Here is a 16,668-nt window from a genome sequence, read left to right on the forward strand (position 1 = left end):
TATAAGGTTTCATTAATCTTGTATTTTATTAATTGCAGAAGTATACATGCTTATTATTATAACATTTTAATCAATGCAGAAATAAACAAAGAAAAAAATGTTGGCTCTTTCCCTCAATAGTACCAATCTTGAGGAAAACAACACCAATTGGCTGATTATGTGGTGTGTATCTCATAAAAAATTGAAAACAGATATTGAATCATACTGTGTATATATTGCCCTGAAGTTTGCTTTTGTTATTTATCAATGCAAGAAAGACATTTTCTATGTCAACATATATATATTTGAATTATTCTTTTTAATGACAGCACAAATGAATTTACTCACTGTATTAGTTTGCTAGAGATGCCATAACAAAACACTACAGACTGGATAGCTTAAAGAATAGAAATTTCTTTTCTTACAATTCCAGAGGTGTGAAGTCTAAAATCAAAGTGGTTTCTGGTGAGGACTCTCTCCTTGGCTTGTATATAGCCACCTTTCTTCTGGGTGTGAACATTCCTGGTGCCTTTTTCTTTTCCTATACAGACACCAGTCCTATTGAGTTAGGGCTTCACCCTTATGACCTCATTTAATCTTAATTTACCTCCTTTAAGGCCCTAACTTCAAATACAGTCACACTGGGGACAGGAGTCAGCACCTGAATTTTGGGTAACACAATTCAGTCCGTAACACTCACCAACTCCTCTATTAGTTGACATATAAAGTTTGTTTGCTGATCAATTTAACTACGCTCTTCAAAAGAATCTTAATTTTTTTTGTAAAAATGGTTCACATACATTATGTAAATATATAATAGAAAAAAAATGCAATATATGGAGGGAAAATGTAATTACCCTAATTTCTCCATTCCAAACCAGTTACTGTTAACATCTGGTAAATATCCTAGACAGATATATGGAAATAGATAGAAGGATAGATAGATAGGTAGGTAGATGGATCAATACATGGATAATAGATTAATACCCTCCCTGGTGGGGAGTGAGTGAGTTCTTACTCTATTAGTTCCCATGACAGCTGATTGTTAAAAAAGATCCTCCCTTGCTTCCTGTCTTGCCATTAGATCTCTGCACATACCAGCTCCCCTTGCCTTCCTCAGTGAGTGGAAGCAGGCTGAGGCCCTCAGGAGTTGCCTAATCTTGAATTTTTCATCCAACAGAATCATGAGCCAAATAGCAGACTTCTCAATAGAAACCATACAGGCAAGGAGGGAGTGAAAAGATATTTTTCAAAGTGCTCAAAGAAAAAAGCTGCCATAGAAGAATATCATAGCTAGCAAAATTATCATTCAAACATGAAGGAGAGAGAAAGTCTTTCCCAGACTAACAAAAGCGGAGAGAATTCATCACCACCAGACCCATCTTATAAGAAATGCTAAAGGGAGTTCTTCAATTTGAAGGAAAAAAAAGCACTAAAGTGCGAAAGAAAACTTTTCAAGGTATAAAATCCACTGGCAAAATTAAGTACAGAAGCAAAACCACAATATTCTATTACTATATTTGTGGTAGGAAGCCCAAAAACCAAATCTATCAAAAACAGTAATAGCTACATCAACCTGTTAAGAGATAGGTAATATAAAAATATATAAATTGAGACAACAAAAAGTCAAAATGATTGGAGGATGGAGTTAAAGTGTAGATTTTTTGTGTGGCTTTTTTGGTCTCTGTTACTATTCTTTTGTACATGTGTGTGATTTAAAATAAATTTTCATCTCTTTGAAATAAGTTGTTATATCTATAAAATATTTCTGTAAGCCTCATGATAACCTATAATAGATTCACCAAAAATAAAAAAATGAGTTAAAACATACCATTAGAGATAATCATTTAATCACAAAGTAAGACAGTAAGAAAGGAAAAAAGGAAGAGAGGAGTCTTAAAACAACTAGAAAACAAGCAATTGATTCCCTTAAATTGAACACATATTTATGAAGCTTCAACTTTGTTTCAGAAATGGTTTACATTGTCTAATTTAATTTTCAAAATAACCATGGAAGATATAAATGGGGTATTATTATCCTTATTTCACATATAAGAAAATGGAAGCTTAGAGAGTTTAAATAACTTTCCCACAGTTACTCAGATTATGGCAGAGCTAAGATTCAAACCAAAACCCCAATTTTTTCCATTATACTTTGTGGTCTACACACACATAGCACTGGCAGCTCGGCAAAGAACTCTTTTCTGTTGCAGACCTTTGACTTTCTGTAGGATTCCATATAATTTTTAAGCTGCAACACTTATCATGATGCATTGTATTTTAGTTTTATGTGCTCATCTTTCCCAAGCAGACCATGAGCTCCTTGAAAGGAGGTTTCATATCGTATTCATTTTTTAAGCTCTATGGCAAATATTGCCAGTCACATATTGGTACTTTATAAAGGTTTGTTGCATCTAACTCTTAGAAGGCTTTTGTCCTTTTCTTTGGAAGATGATAGATGTCTGGGGGTGTTGGTGGGAGACTTTCTCCTCTTGTCTTCTCACCTCTGTGCCTTCCATTTCTACAATCTGATAGGGAAAGATAAAGGTCTACATTTGTTTTATGGTAAGTCTTTTAGTGCACAAAGAATAAAGGCTGATTGATCTTAATTTTCAAAGTACTTCAGTTGGGAGAAGTAGATCCAAGATTAGAGATGTTACCTGAGAAACCAGTTTCTGGGCTAAGGAATAGGAAGAAAAATAAGCACATAAATGAACAATAGTTCATTCCCTTTCCATTTATTTTCTTCACACTGACCAGTATTGTTTCTGTAGCCATATCTTAGAGAACCAAGGATGGGAGTGTGTATGTGAGGGGACAGAGGTCAAAGGCAGGTCCACAGAATGAGAGTGAAGATAAATAACGAGGAGGGGAGAAAATCTGACGTTGTATTAGCACGTAGAGAAATATAATTAGTGCCTTTAATGGTCTTGTTGCAGGGGTTGTTCCTGGAAATCCTTGTTACGCAGGCAGCATGATGGTGAACGAAAGATATGATGGGCTGAGGTCTGGTTCATTAGTATGAGCAGTAATAACTAGATTGAATTAAAAGGAAACTTTAGAGTTGATATGCCCATAAGGCTTGGACAGGTGGGGGTTGAGGGTGGGGTAGGTGTCAAGGGGGATGCTCCCTGACCCATCCTGAAGGCCAGACCACACTGGAACATGGTATTCCTCAGAGCAGTCTCTAATGGTGTTATCATAGTTGAGAAGTTGCCAAGATAGTAGCCAAAGTCTTAATTTTAGAGATGAGGACACGCATTGAATGGAGTAGAAAGTCAGGTGGTGGATATGAGCACTCAGGAAGGTCAAGAGTAATAAAGGAAAACAGGAGCAGCGCACACAGCAGCTTAGGACACTTTGCTGCCTCACAATAATATGCTCACTTCTGGGTGTAGCTCTGGGTGCATTTTCTACTAGAATAAAGGCTAACCAAACCTAATTAGCCCACATATTCTATGAGTATTAATCAAACAAATTGACAGCTATAGATTCAACAAGAGAACTATGTGAAAAAGAAAAAAATAAAAATAGATTAGAAGAAAATACAAGAGAACTGATGTCACTATTGTCACAAAATGATGTCTTTTGAAGCAACTTGAATGGATCTGGAGAACATTATGCTAAGTGAAGCAGCTCAGGGAAAAACAAACACTACATGTTCTCACTGATAACTTGCAGCTAAACGGTGAGTACACACAGTCATATGGTGGTTAAAGGACATTGGAGACTAAGAAGAAGGGTGAAGAGGAATGAAGGGGATAAAAACTTACCTATTGGATACAATGTATGCTACTCTGGCGACAGGGACACTGAAAGCCCTGATTTCAATATTATACAATTCATCCATGTAACAAAAACATTTGTTCCTTCTAATATTTTCAAACAAAAAATACTAAAAAATAAATAAAATTCATAGCAATAACCTAAAGCGTAAATGTTCATGAGCCCGTGCTGATATACATAAATGAATACATTAAAAAATAGGGGAGAATAGACAAATCTCCCATGCAAAAGGATTTCAAATAATTTATGTTGACACTTTGGCCTCAGGGATGTGATATATGACTCCGCCCTCCTTAAGCATGAGAAAAGGAGAAAAAGAGTAATTTTACTTGGCGACACTTGACGAACACTTCCTCAGCCATGTGATCGAGGTAATATCAATAATGATAAGTCATGTTAATAGTATGTGTTCCTGATATGATGTCATGAAAGCAGAACATTTCCTCTGTGGTTTTTACCCCAGTCTAATCATGAGAAAAACATCTGAGCAATCCCCACTGAGGGACAGTCTACAAAAATCCCTGACCAATACTTCTCAACACTGTCAAGGTCATCAAAAATAAGGAACGTCTGAGAAACTGTCCCAGCCAAGAGGAGCCTAAGAGACCTGACAGCTAAATGTAATGTGATATCCCGGATGGGATGTTGGAACAGAAAAAGAACATTAGTTAAAAGCTAAGGAAATCTGAATCAAGTATGGCCCTTCAGTTAAGAATAAGGTATCAATATTGGTTCTTTAATTATAACAAATATACCATAATGATATTAGATGTTAATAATAGGAGAAACTGGGTTTGGAATATATGGGAACTCATGGTACTAACATTATCTTTGCAATTTTTCTATAAATCTAAAACTGTCTTAAAATAAAAAGTTTTAAAGGGCAAAAATTTACAATTAGGTAGAATGAATAAGTCTAGAGATCTAATGTACAGCATGAGGACTATAATTAATAATATTGTATATTGAAAATTTGCTAAGAGATTTTAGGCACTCTTACCATGCACACACACACAAAGGGTAACTGTGGGAGGTGATGGGCATGTTAATTTGTTTGACAGTAGTAATCATTTCCCTATGTATATGCATATTAAAACATCATGGTGTATACCTTAAATGTACACAATGAAAAATAAGTTAGAAAATGTACACAGGATGAGTAGGGGAAAATCCATAGTAACTGAAGTATAAGGAATCTCACTGGAGTAAAGCATATACCAATTAATGAAATTCCAGGGGAATACTTACAGAATGGGATGAAAGGACATATGGAACATGAAACATGTATTTTATAATACAGGTCATTAGAGAATCCAACTTTTAAATTTATTACTTTATTTTAATATTTTATGATGAGTGTATATATTTAAATAATTGTATATTATTTTTACAAACAAGATTTTTAAAGCATCTATCCTTTTGTAACGTATTATCTTATGTGACCTCCCCTTCTCCCCTGTAACACACACATTTGTGCTCAATCTTCCTTTCTCTCCCCTTTCACTGTTTCTCTGTCTCAATATTTCAGTTTCTCTGTCTCTGTCTTTCTCTGTGTCCCTCTGTCTGCCTGTCTCTTCCTCTCTCTATCTTTCTCTCTCTGTCCCTCTCTCTCTCAGACACACACACACACACACACACACACACACACACACACACACTCAGTGTTCCTGGAGGCAACACGAAAGCAAGAGAACGTGCTGTATCTTTGAGAAAAGTATAATAAAGATAATAAAGACAGCTAATTCCTCTCCTTTAGCAGTGAACTCATGTTTATTTATATAAGATTATCTATTAGTACTTGACTTTTAATATATTTTTATCAGACAAATATCAAATGGAGGATCCACTGGGAGAATGCGAAATAAAGTGAGCTATGCAAAAGAAAAAAGCCTCTGCTAAATCCTTGAATTAATTCTTTAAAATTTGTCTCAGGGGCAAGGAAACCATTCCTTCCCGAGATTGTTTCTTCTTTACTCTCCATTGCTATTGCTACCATGAAGTCTTGATTCTTCTCTTCTCATGGGTATGATAATACAGAAAGTGTCTGATTGATCTGTCTGCTTTCTCTTTCCTCCAGTTCATTCAAACCCAAAAGACAAATTTATATTTCATATCTGTTTGATATCTTATTCCTGAGATCAAAACCACAAATACCTAAAGAGTATGGTTTCAACACCAATGTTCATTATAATCAAATGACAACCCACCTATCCAACCATATCCCCCACTTCATCTCAATATTGCATGTATCATGCAAAATAGTTTTCTTATTTATTATTATTCCCCTGATCATGCCTTTTTTTTTCTCTTTTTTCCATTTTTTCTTTGCTTATCCCAGTTCTCAGACCCATAATGCTGGTCTCAATTTTAGCAAACCACAATCCTGTGTCTCCCTCTGATGTTCATCCACCTGAGAACTCAGTTTTCATGAACCGTAACCTTCATTTGGTTATAATTATGGAGTGGTGTGGGACATTGCTCTGTAGAATTTATTTTTCTGCTCTTGTGATGTTTAGTTTCTTTCATGGCACAATGACCTTCATTGCATGCATATCTACCTAAGCTACTTGAGTTACTTAAGGTTTGGCACCATTCTTAGCTCCTCATTACCCCCTACATCTAGAACAATTCTTGCACTGTTGTAGACATTTATTAAATAACCTTGAATGAACAAAGAAATAGTTAAATAGATTTATGCCTTAGTTCCTTACTTAGACTACAAATTCCTTAAAACACCAAGTCTATTTTTCTGATCTGGGAAAGAACCGAAATGTGTCTTATAAATAGGAGATGGTCAGTAAGTATCAGCGAACTTTTAAAAACCGAACAAAGCATCCTATCCTGGAGGCTTCATCACTTTCTGTCAGAACCTGACTCTCCCACCATGTGCCAGGCTATCTACTGCACTTTACCCTTCCTTAACCAGTAACCTTCCTTTTCTCTCCTCAGACATCCATTACGTTAGTTTCCTATTGATATCAGAAGAAATCGTCACACATTAGGGACTTAAAACAACACAAATGTATTATCTTACAGTTCTCTAGTTCAGAAGTTCCAAATGGGTCTTACTGGGCTAAAATCAGGACTTTGGCAGAGCTCTGTTCCTTTCCTGGAGGCTCTAGGGTAGAATCCATTTCTTTGCCTTTTCTCGCTTCTGGAGGCTGCCCACATTCCTCGGCTCATGGCCCCTTCCCTCCATCTTAGGAGCCAACAAATGCATCACTCTGACCTTGCTTCTGTCATCACATCCCCTTCTTAGATTCTGATTCTGACTCTCTCTTCCCATTAAAGGACCCTTGTGGCTGACATTGGACCCATCCCCACAATTCAGGGTAATCACCTAATTTTAACATCACATGATTAGCAACCTTAATTTCAGCTACAACCTTAGTTCCTTTGCCGTGTAACATGGCGTATTCACAGATTCTGAGGATGAGGATGTGGACATCTTTGAGGGGGATCATGATTCTTCCTACCATACCTTGGATGTCAGCAGGAGGTGTCTTTGTGATCCAGGCAGGTGTTACAGCTCTTCCTCAAGTCCCTGATCGTGCAGCCAAAACAGTATTCCTCTTTCCTTGAACTCCTGAACTGATTATAGTCTTCAATTGTATTTGCTGCAGACAGCAATGGCTTTGGGGGTTAATGCACATAATGAAACACATTTCTGTCCCCTGAGGCAAGAAAAAGCTGTCTGAACTTTTAGAATCTAGTGTTCCTGTTTCAGATGTGGTTAGTATGAACTTCATCTCATCTTGTCCTTCCTGATTCCCTCGGAATGGGAATCCTACTCTGAGGGAGTATCCAGTGACGAAGCAGAGGCCAACAGGTGACTCTGGTTGCCTCTCAGTTTACATACACAATTCTCATCAGTGGGAAGGTGGGTACTATAAAAGTTAATAACAAAAAATTGTATAATTGTTATATTAACTGCTTTTCCATCCAAAGCAAAGTAAAATAAAAATATGCTTCTATGCCAGTAGCTTGGCATAGTCGTTAGTCCCTCAGAATTATTAATTCTGATATTTTAAGGTATTTTTCTGTAGTTCAGGAATCACATAGATGATGAAAATTGGCCTCTATTTTTTAGGACAGGACTAGAAATCTTCTACTCTCAACCCTGGAACAGACGCAGTTTGGTTTTTTTAAAGAAGGAGTATAGCAGTTCTCTCTCCTAACCCTATTTCACCCACTCCTTTATAAGTGATATTCAGACCATTTTCTGCAGTTGACAGATTCTCCGCCTGACTTTGACCTCTGTCTTTCCCAGCACAAGGCCCTGTGTGGGAATGCACATGTGATTTTGCTCTGGCAGGGGCCATGGAGCCTGTTTAGGCCAGTACAAGAAGAATGTCCTGGAAGAGCAAGATTATGCTGAGTCCTGTCCATGCCACAGGGGTCCGTGCTGTAGAAGCTCATTCCTTCGTGACCTTGTCTTACTTTTATTTAAAGAGGTCATCACAAAAAGGGACGTTTTAGTCCATTTTGGTTGCCATAACAAAATTAGCTTAGACTGGGTAATTTATAAGTCATAGAAATTTATTTCTCACAGTTCTGGAAACTGGGAAGTCTAAGATTAAGTTGCCTACAGATTTGGTGTCTGGTGAGTGCCTACAGATTTGCTCTCTGCTTCCAAGATGGCACCTCTTGCTGTGTCCTCACATGGCTTAAGGGTGAGACAGCTCCCTTCAAGCTCTTTTATAAGGACACTAATGCCATCTGTGAGGGGAGAATCCCTCATGACTTAATCATGTCCCCAAATACCCCACCTCTTACTACAACTGGGTTCTAACATATGACTTTTGGGGCAAAACCAATATCGAGACCATAGCAGTGGTTTTAATTTCATATCCTCCAAAACTTATGGAATATAAGACAAGAAGGGGTAAAAAGTTGCTGATTTGGTCTAATCCCATCATTCTGCAAAACCTTCAGACTAACAGAGAACACTTAACTGAGGTAAGCAGGGTAATGGGCGGCAAAGACAGATACTCAGGCTCATACATGTGACTTTCTCTGCAATGGGAGAGAAAGTGTTACCATTTTTTCCTAGTGCTTTTTCTCCTTAAGGCATGTTTTCCTCTCTGCCAGTGATCTGTCAAGATATATGGGCTAAATAGTAAATGGAAAGTCTTAAAATGTTTAGAGTCTCCTATTAACCATGTTTTCCACATTTGTATACTTTAATTATTTTTACGATGTAAAGGACTTTATAGAAAAAGAGAAATTCTTGCAATTTTTAAATGATATATTTATTTGGTTTTAACTCATTTTTTTCCAAGAGTTATATAAACTTAGATAAAAAGATAACTTATGTTTGGATGCTTGTCTTACTTTTCACTACTTTTACCCAGCAACTCAGCAATATTTCTTCAGAGTGACTGTGTAAACTCCTTTCAAGTTGTGAAACTAGAAATTTTAAACTTTCACTCTTTTAAAAAAAAAATAGACTCTGTTTTCTTCCTGGACAGACAAGACATGAGAAAAGTAACCTGTTGTAGAGGACCTAAACAATACCTCAGGTCTGTAACCATAAACAGAAAACTGACTTTTCAAGCCCTTGTGTGATGTTAGTTATCAAAATAAAATAGTGAATTTTATTACAGTTACTAAGTATTTACCATAAAATATATTTACCAGAATGCTTTTGTAATTTTTATATTCTCAAAATTTACTACATGCAAAAAATATTGTAATGTGTCCATTAAAGTGCTCAGAGTTGAAGCCATCCTGTCTTTTCTCTAATGTGCTGCAGTTGAGGCCTATATAAAAGAAATACATGTATTCATCATTCATAGGCTTAATTATATCTGACCAGCTTTTTTTTTTTTTTTTTTTTTTCCTGAGACAGAGTGTCACTCTGTCACCCTGGGAAGAGTGCAGTGGCATCAACATAGCTCACTGCAACCTTGAACTCCTGGACTCAAACAATCCTCCTGAGTAGCTATAACTACAGATGCTCGCCAGGACCCCCAGATAATTTTTCTATTATTTAGTAGCGATGGTCTTGCTCTTGTTCAGGCTGGTCTCAAACTCCTGAGCTCAAGGGATCCTTCCGCCTCGGCCTCCCAGAGTGCTAGGATTACAGGAGTGAGCCACCGCACCCAGCCCAGCTTTTGCCTTTCTCTCTCCTTCTTTTTGCTTGCTTCTTTATGGTGACATTTTGTTACTTCTCCAGTCTTGCCTTTATTTAGATAGGCTTTGGCAAACTGCAGTCCACAGGTCAAATCCAGCCCATGGCGTGTTTTTGTACAGCCTATGACTTAAGAATGGTTTTTACATTTTAAAATTGATTTGAAATAAATCAAAAGAAAAAGAATATTTGTGATAAAAAAAATTATATGAAGATCAAATATTCAAAATAAATAAGGTTTCACCGAAACACAGTCATGCCTATTTATATATTATCTTTAGCTGATTTCCTGCTACAGGGCAGAGTTGACTAGTTGTGGTATTGGCTGTACGGAGTGCAAAAATGACAATAGTTACTATCTGGCCTTTTACAGAAAATGTTTGCTGATTCTTAATTTAGGCCATTTGATTCTGATACCAATCTGGTTACTCCTACATCCTTAAATTATGCTCTGTTTTCCCAGATTTTGTTTTATAATTCAGCTTCATCTATAATTTCCAACACTGAATCTAAGATCCTTTCACATGGCAGGACTTTGGAGCTCCCTGACTTTATTATATCCAGTGTTCATCTTGGAAGATGGGCTTATATATCTATCAAGAGGGGATTCAGATTTCTTGATAAAGTGACTGATGGGACAGAGAAATAAAGCATGAGAACCACTATCTCAGAGACAGATGTGTAAATTGTTATGTATCTAGGTAAACTTTGCAAGAACACAAGAAAATTGAAGACCGAAGAGACACATTCAGGGAGTCATTGCCAAACAAGTGACAATTGAAGACATGACAAAAATACCACTAAAACCCAAGAATTTATACTCCAAAATTGAGTATTTGCCATGCACTCCAGAACAGATATTCTTTCTACACTACAGTGCTTGCCTGCAAAGGCTGACTCCATCATTTGTCATCTTCTGAAAGTAAAATGATGATGATTCTGGCTGCTATTCATCTACACTGATGCTTCGTTTTGCCAGGAATAGTGAGGGTGGAGAGAGAAACACAAAGACGGAGGCATAAGAAGGGAAGCTGAGACTCTTCTGGGCACATTCCTAAGTTTTAATGATGACTGCATAGAGAGCAACTTTTTACAATCTCCAGTAAGTCTTTTCCAACATTAAAGTAAATGCCAGGCTGGTGGCGGCCTGAGCTGGTGCAGCCTTCCCAGGTCCCTGTGATCCTTCGCTCCAGTTTATCAAAGACAAAGTCATTAGCTTCCTCCTGAGTACAAAGCTGGCATCTTAGACTTTCCTCTGTCCCTCCATCAGGTTGTGAGTATTTATTAGAATTGTGAGCAACTGAGGCCAGAGATGTCATTTTATTCTTATCTGCATTTCACACTCACCCTAGCTGCCAGCTTGGCACATGGCAGTGGTACCAAAGGCCTGAATGAATGAATTGCCTGATTCATCAACATGCTGGGAAACCACGTGTTTGTTGCCTTGATTGGTAAATAGTTTCCTTTTTTCTAGATTTTCAATCTTTCTCTTCTGTTTTATTTTCCAAGGAATAATGCATTATAACCTTCCATATAGTTAAAAAAATTATCTTTTGCATCTTATATTTGCCACTTAGACACTCTCTCCTCCCAGTCTCTTCCCAACCACCCACCTTTCTTATGAAAAGAGAACAACAATTGAATGCCAGTGTGCTCGGCTCTGCGCCTCCAAACTTCCTCATCTCTTATCATTTGGATTCTGCCATTTCTTGGTCCAATTCTCTTCTTCAGAATTTTCTCTTTCCCTTCATACTGGCTGTATTTTTCTTTAAGTTTATTTATTTTATAAAATATAAGTTCATGACATTAACTCTTTAAAAATCAAAATTTTATTTTACTGAAGTGATATTTAGCTATGAGTTAAGAAAAGATAAATAGTTTCATAAGGCTCACAGTGAAAAACAGTAGTTATCCATGTCTTTCCAGATCCTAGATCTTTACTGCTGATCAGAAGAAGCAACTTGTGGCCCCTTCGGATATTTCCTAGGGTATTGAGTTCCTCTATATTTATGAATAATAAGCATATTTGTGTACATGGCCATTTCTCTTTTTTTAAAATTTTGATATTACTTATTGGGTCTGTACTCTGAAAAATGAGGCATTATATTTTTTATCTGATTTATACATGTATTTCCTAATTTTTATCTTTCCAAAGTAGTTATATCATAATTTATGCTATTTATTTATTACTAGAACATAGAACATTTTATTCTAATGTAATCTCACATTACGGGCCAGAAATTGAAATTTTCTCTCAGTATGCTCAAACAAATCAATTAATCTTTCAGTTGCATTATTTTTCTTAAAGACATGTCTTGGAGCCGTCAGTTCTACTGTTCTAACTTGTGCTGGTTGTTCTCTAGACTCTCTGGGAAGGAAAGTGTTAACAGCAGGTCTGTAACTTTCACCTCCCCTCTCAGAGACACCTGGGACAAGCTTGACCTTCCTTAGATAGAAACACCTTGAAATAATGCCTGAAATATAAATATAGCTAAAAGATATATGAAGATTCTGGAGGAATTACTATATATTCATTACTGACCTAGGAATGCTTTCAACAGGATCTACCTAGAATTTTTATTATAAATAAACCTGCAATTTATAGGTTAATGGCCTACAGCTGCACTGAGTAATGGGAATTAGTCATGTAGTGAAAATACAGCTAAATGACAAACAAGTTTATAAACTGAGAGACCCCAAAACTTAGCAGCTTCCCTGTGCTAGCTTGCATCAAACACAGTTTGCACTTGTCCCAACATAACCAAAATGGAGAAGAGGGACAGGAAGTTGAGTCTTATGGACTTGGGGACTCCCAGGTATTGAGAAGATAGAGGCTGTGCTTCCTTTCTTGTGTTCTTTTTCTGTCATTACTAATGCTTGTGTTTCCTATGAGTTTGATTAGCCATCTGGGTCTTTGTGATCAGGAACTGCTACACAGCCAATATTCTGTTAACTCCATCGGTGGGAATTCTCCTCATCTCTCTATTGTGCTGAATTCCAGTTTCTGGATTCTCATGTCTTTCTCCTGTTGGTACGCCTTTCCAATCTCATCTTTTATGATACCTCTCTTAATTTACCCACAATTTCTCTCCCACTACAGAAGCTCTGTACTCACTGCTCTGGGTACAACATTTTCCTCCTGTTTCCCTAGTCAGCTCCTGTTTTTCCTTCTGAGTGCACCAGAGTTGTCTAGGTCAGTTTTCTTTGATACAGTCTTTCTTAGAGATTTTTTTTGTTGTTGTTCTTTTTTTTTTTTTTTTCATTCCAAACTGGTTTCAGTTTGCTTTTTGAATGCTCTGATTACTCTGCTGGGGATGTGAGGATGGAGATTGAAGAGATGGTGGTTACTGCAATATAATGACAACATCCTTCTACCAGTAACATTTTCTCCAGAGAACCAAAGTATATTGAACAAGAAGAACATACTCTAAATTGAAGTTTGTTTAGCACCATGAGTGGCCAAAGAAGAGTAGTTGAAGAGACCGGCAGATGCCTAGCAGATGCTGTGATTAGCAAACCCAAGCTGATTGCAGCCCTTGACGGTGATGTAAGAACCCAGCATCTAAGTCTCGTGGCTAAGAAATTACCGTGAATGATCTTCTGATGTCAAATGGAAAATACTCATATCTGAGTGGGATGCAAGTTTCTGAGAGAATAATCAAAATACAACTGGAAAATACCAATATCACGAACTTGGTGTCATGATGACTTTACAATTCTTCATAGCTGTAAACCATTTAATGTTCTTCAATAATAGCTCAGAAAAGGCATGTAATTTTCTTTGGCCAAAAAAAAAAAAAAGCACCTTGTTTAAACACAGTGAAAAGGTTTGTATGGGTTCAAAAGGGGTGCTTTCAACTTTTGTGTCCAAAACAAATGAATGTGGATGGTAGTAGTTAAAAGACCGAAGGGAACTAGTCCAGTGCTTTTTAAGATACTATTGCTACACTCTCCTCCCCTATTTGAAATGTGTGTTGGGAGATAGAGACCACTCAACTCAGTGAGTCACTTCTACTTCCTAGCCAGAACGGTTCAACTTTTTGTGTAAAACAAGACCTGAGCCTGCGCTTCACCACATCATCCCACCTCAGAATCCCCCAGGGGTCAGCTCTGACATTTAACAGCTCACAAATTCAATTTCTTAACTGATGAAGCCAACTTAATGCTTTTACAAATGAATACTAGGTTATTGCAAATTTTCTTTTTCAACATTTTAAGTAATATACAAAATGTGTTGTCAGTTCTACTGCCAGCCTGAATAACATTACACGTGCCTCTTTATCATGGCGGAGATAGCATTTATGAGCCAGCTATAGGGGGAATAAAAGACAAGAAAATCCCCCCTCCTCCATGCACAGACTCCCCTCTTCCCCCACCTCGAAAGAAAGGGAAGAGAAACCCCAATAAACGCAGCCCAGAAACATAGTTGTATGGTCTGTCTAGCCACTACTCCTGCCGGCTGGCTGAAGAAGGTGCTAGTCTTAGGGGTTAATTGCACTGTCCCATCAGCTACTGAAACAGTTAATACATTTTGCAACTTTGCCGCTTTTTTATTGCTAGCAGCTGAGCAGCGGTTTTTCCTCCTCCTCCTTTCAATTGTTATTGATGTCTTGCCATGTTTTGCATACAATCCCCTAAACAGCATTAGCTCATTTTTACTCCAGTTTTGCAGATTAGCTCATCTGGGTTATGTTCTTTGGTGTGTTGGTGTTGAGTAGTGAATATGTCTTAATTTTTTATCTTAAAGGCTTTCTCAGCCGTAACAGGTACCGAATGAGTTTAATTATCTTTTCATCATGTGTTTGAGCTGCATATGAGAAGGGACTCCCATATTTTCATTTCTTCCTTTGTCGGTGTCTATAGCAGGTGGATTTATGTGGAAAGAGAGAATTTTAGATTACTTTCCTGTTTTTCAATTGTTTCTGAAGCCCATCCTCTTCCTGGACCGTATGTTTGACATAATTGTCATGTAGGTCCTGTTGCCATACAGTTTCATATAACAAAAGCTTCTGCTGCTTCACTTGAAAATAAACTGCTTTTCCTCTGTTGAAGATATTTTCATTTACACTTTATTCAAACATACTCTCTATGCTTTTCTACTCAGGACTCAGATATCAGTTTTAAAGAGAACCAAATTTGATTCAAATATTAATGAATTAACCCTAAGAACATGGGAACATTGCTGTTTCCTACTCCCAACCTTTATCAGAAGCATATGGTGTTCATGCAGTGTAATAGCAAATTTAGTTTCTGCTCTTTTTTCCCCACTTAGCCCAATTAAAGATCTCAGAATAAACACATGCAAAAAGATCTTGTGCCATCCTGTTTCTGAGCTTTTTCCCTTAGGTAGTTGAAGCACCATCTCCATCTATCTCTATCTCTGTCTCTGTCTCTGACTCTAGGTTTGTATCACCATCCATCCAGCCACCTGCAGTGTGCACGTACAAGCCTTCCTGGTTTACCAGCTATCTGTAAGGGACTGGGCAAAAAAGATGAGAGGGACTCAGCCCCTTTCTCTCAGAAGACCATAGCTGAGTGTAAGAGGAAAAGAAGTTTAAGAAGATATATTTCACTTAAACGGAGTGTGAAGCGAGTCAGAATAAACAAAGTGATATGAAAGCTGACAGGAAAGACTGATTAGCTCTGCTTGTGAATTTGGGTACGTTTCACGGAGTGGGTGAAACCTCCTGACAGATGAGTAGGAGTTTGCAAAACAAGAGTGGGGGTGGTGGTATTAGAGGCAGAGAGAACAGTATGTGCAAAGGCGTACTTAGTAAATGCTTGGTGTGTTTGGGGAACGGTGTGGATGGAGTTTGGCCGGTGTGGCTGGAGTTTGGGTTGTGTGGGAAGGAATGGCAAAAGCCCAGGCTACAGGGATGGAAAAGACCGGTTACCTCATAGTTCCTTCCCTCCATCTCTTCCTTCTCTATCTCAAAGCCAAAGTGTCCATGATGTTCTCATCCATGGCAGGCCCAAGAAAATGGATTTAATCTCTTTGAACTAAAAGAAAGGAGGTCAAGAATGGAGACAGGCTGGAAGCCAGGTCACAACCTTTCTTCACAATAGCCAAAAATCTTTGGTTTTACATGTGAATGTCTGTGTGCTTTTTAAATTCGAGTTGCTCAATGTTTAGGTAATGTTCTATTTTTAATCTATTTGCTAAAGTCAGCCATTTCTCAACCTTAAATCTATTTCTCTTGATCTACAAAAAGGATAAAATGTCATTGGAGGTATCTTCCTGAAATTGCAATTGACTTCTTAGTGGAGATTCAGAGCTGGCTTTAAAATGAGTGATGAAAAACAAATTGTTTATCAAGTCTTTCCTTCTCCCCCCAACACAGTCAAAACATTTTTCTCTCCCCCAGAGCAACCAAGCAAGCTCTCTTCTACCTCCACCAAGGGACGATTTTATTTCTTATTCCGTTTAGCCCAAGCATGACTGCATGCCTTTTAATTATGAAAAGTATTCCTTTGCAGTGATGGCAATAGAAGTCACATAATTGTAACTCTAGATAATACCCACTAGATTTCTTATTTAGGAAAACTTCAAAATTGTGCTTCAAGAGACAGCAATTGTTAGTCCATGAGATTCTTTTACCAAGGGTACTAACAACTTTAAAGAGCCAAATGCATATTTTCCCCATTTACAGATATTAAGTTAACCATTGAACAAGTATTGTGTTTTGCAAGACATCAAAAAATGAAGGCCAAGTTACCCCTGAGAATTGAGTTAAAAGCCACGTCTAGAGTTAAAGGGTGTCACAGTGTCC

This window comes from Lemur catta, chromosome 23, assembly GCF_020740605.2.
Source record: "Lemur catta isolate mLemCat1 chromosome 23, mLemCat1.pri, whole genome shotgun sequence".
Taxonomy (NCBI): Eukaryota; Metazoa; Chordata; class Mammalia; order Primates; family Lemuridae; genus Lemur; species Lemur catta.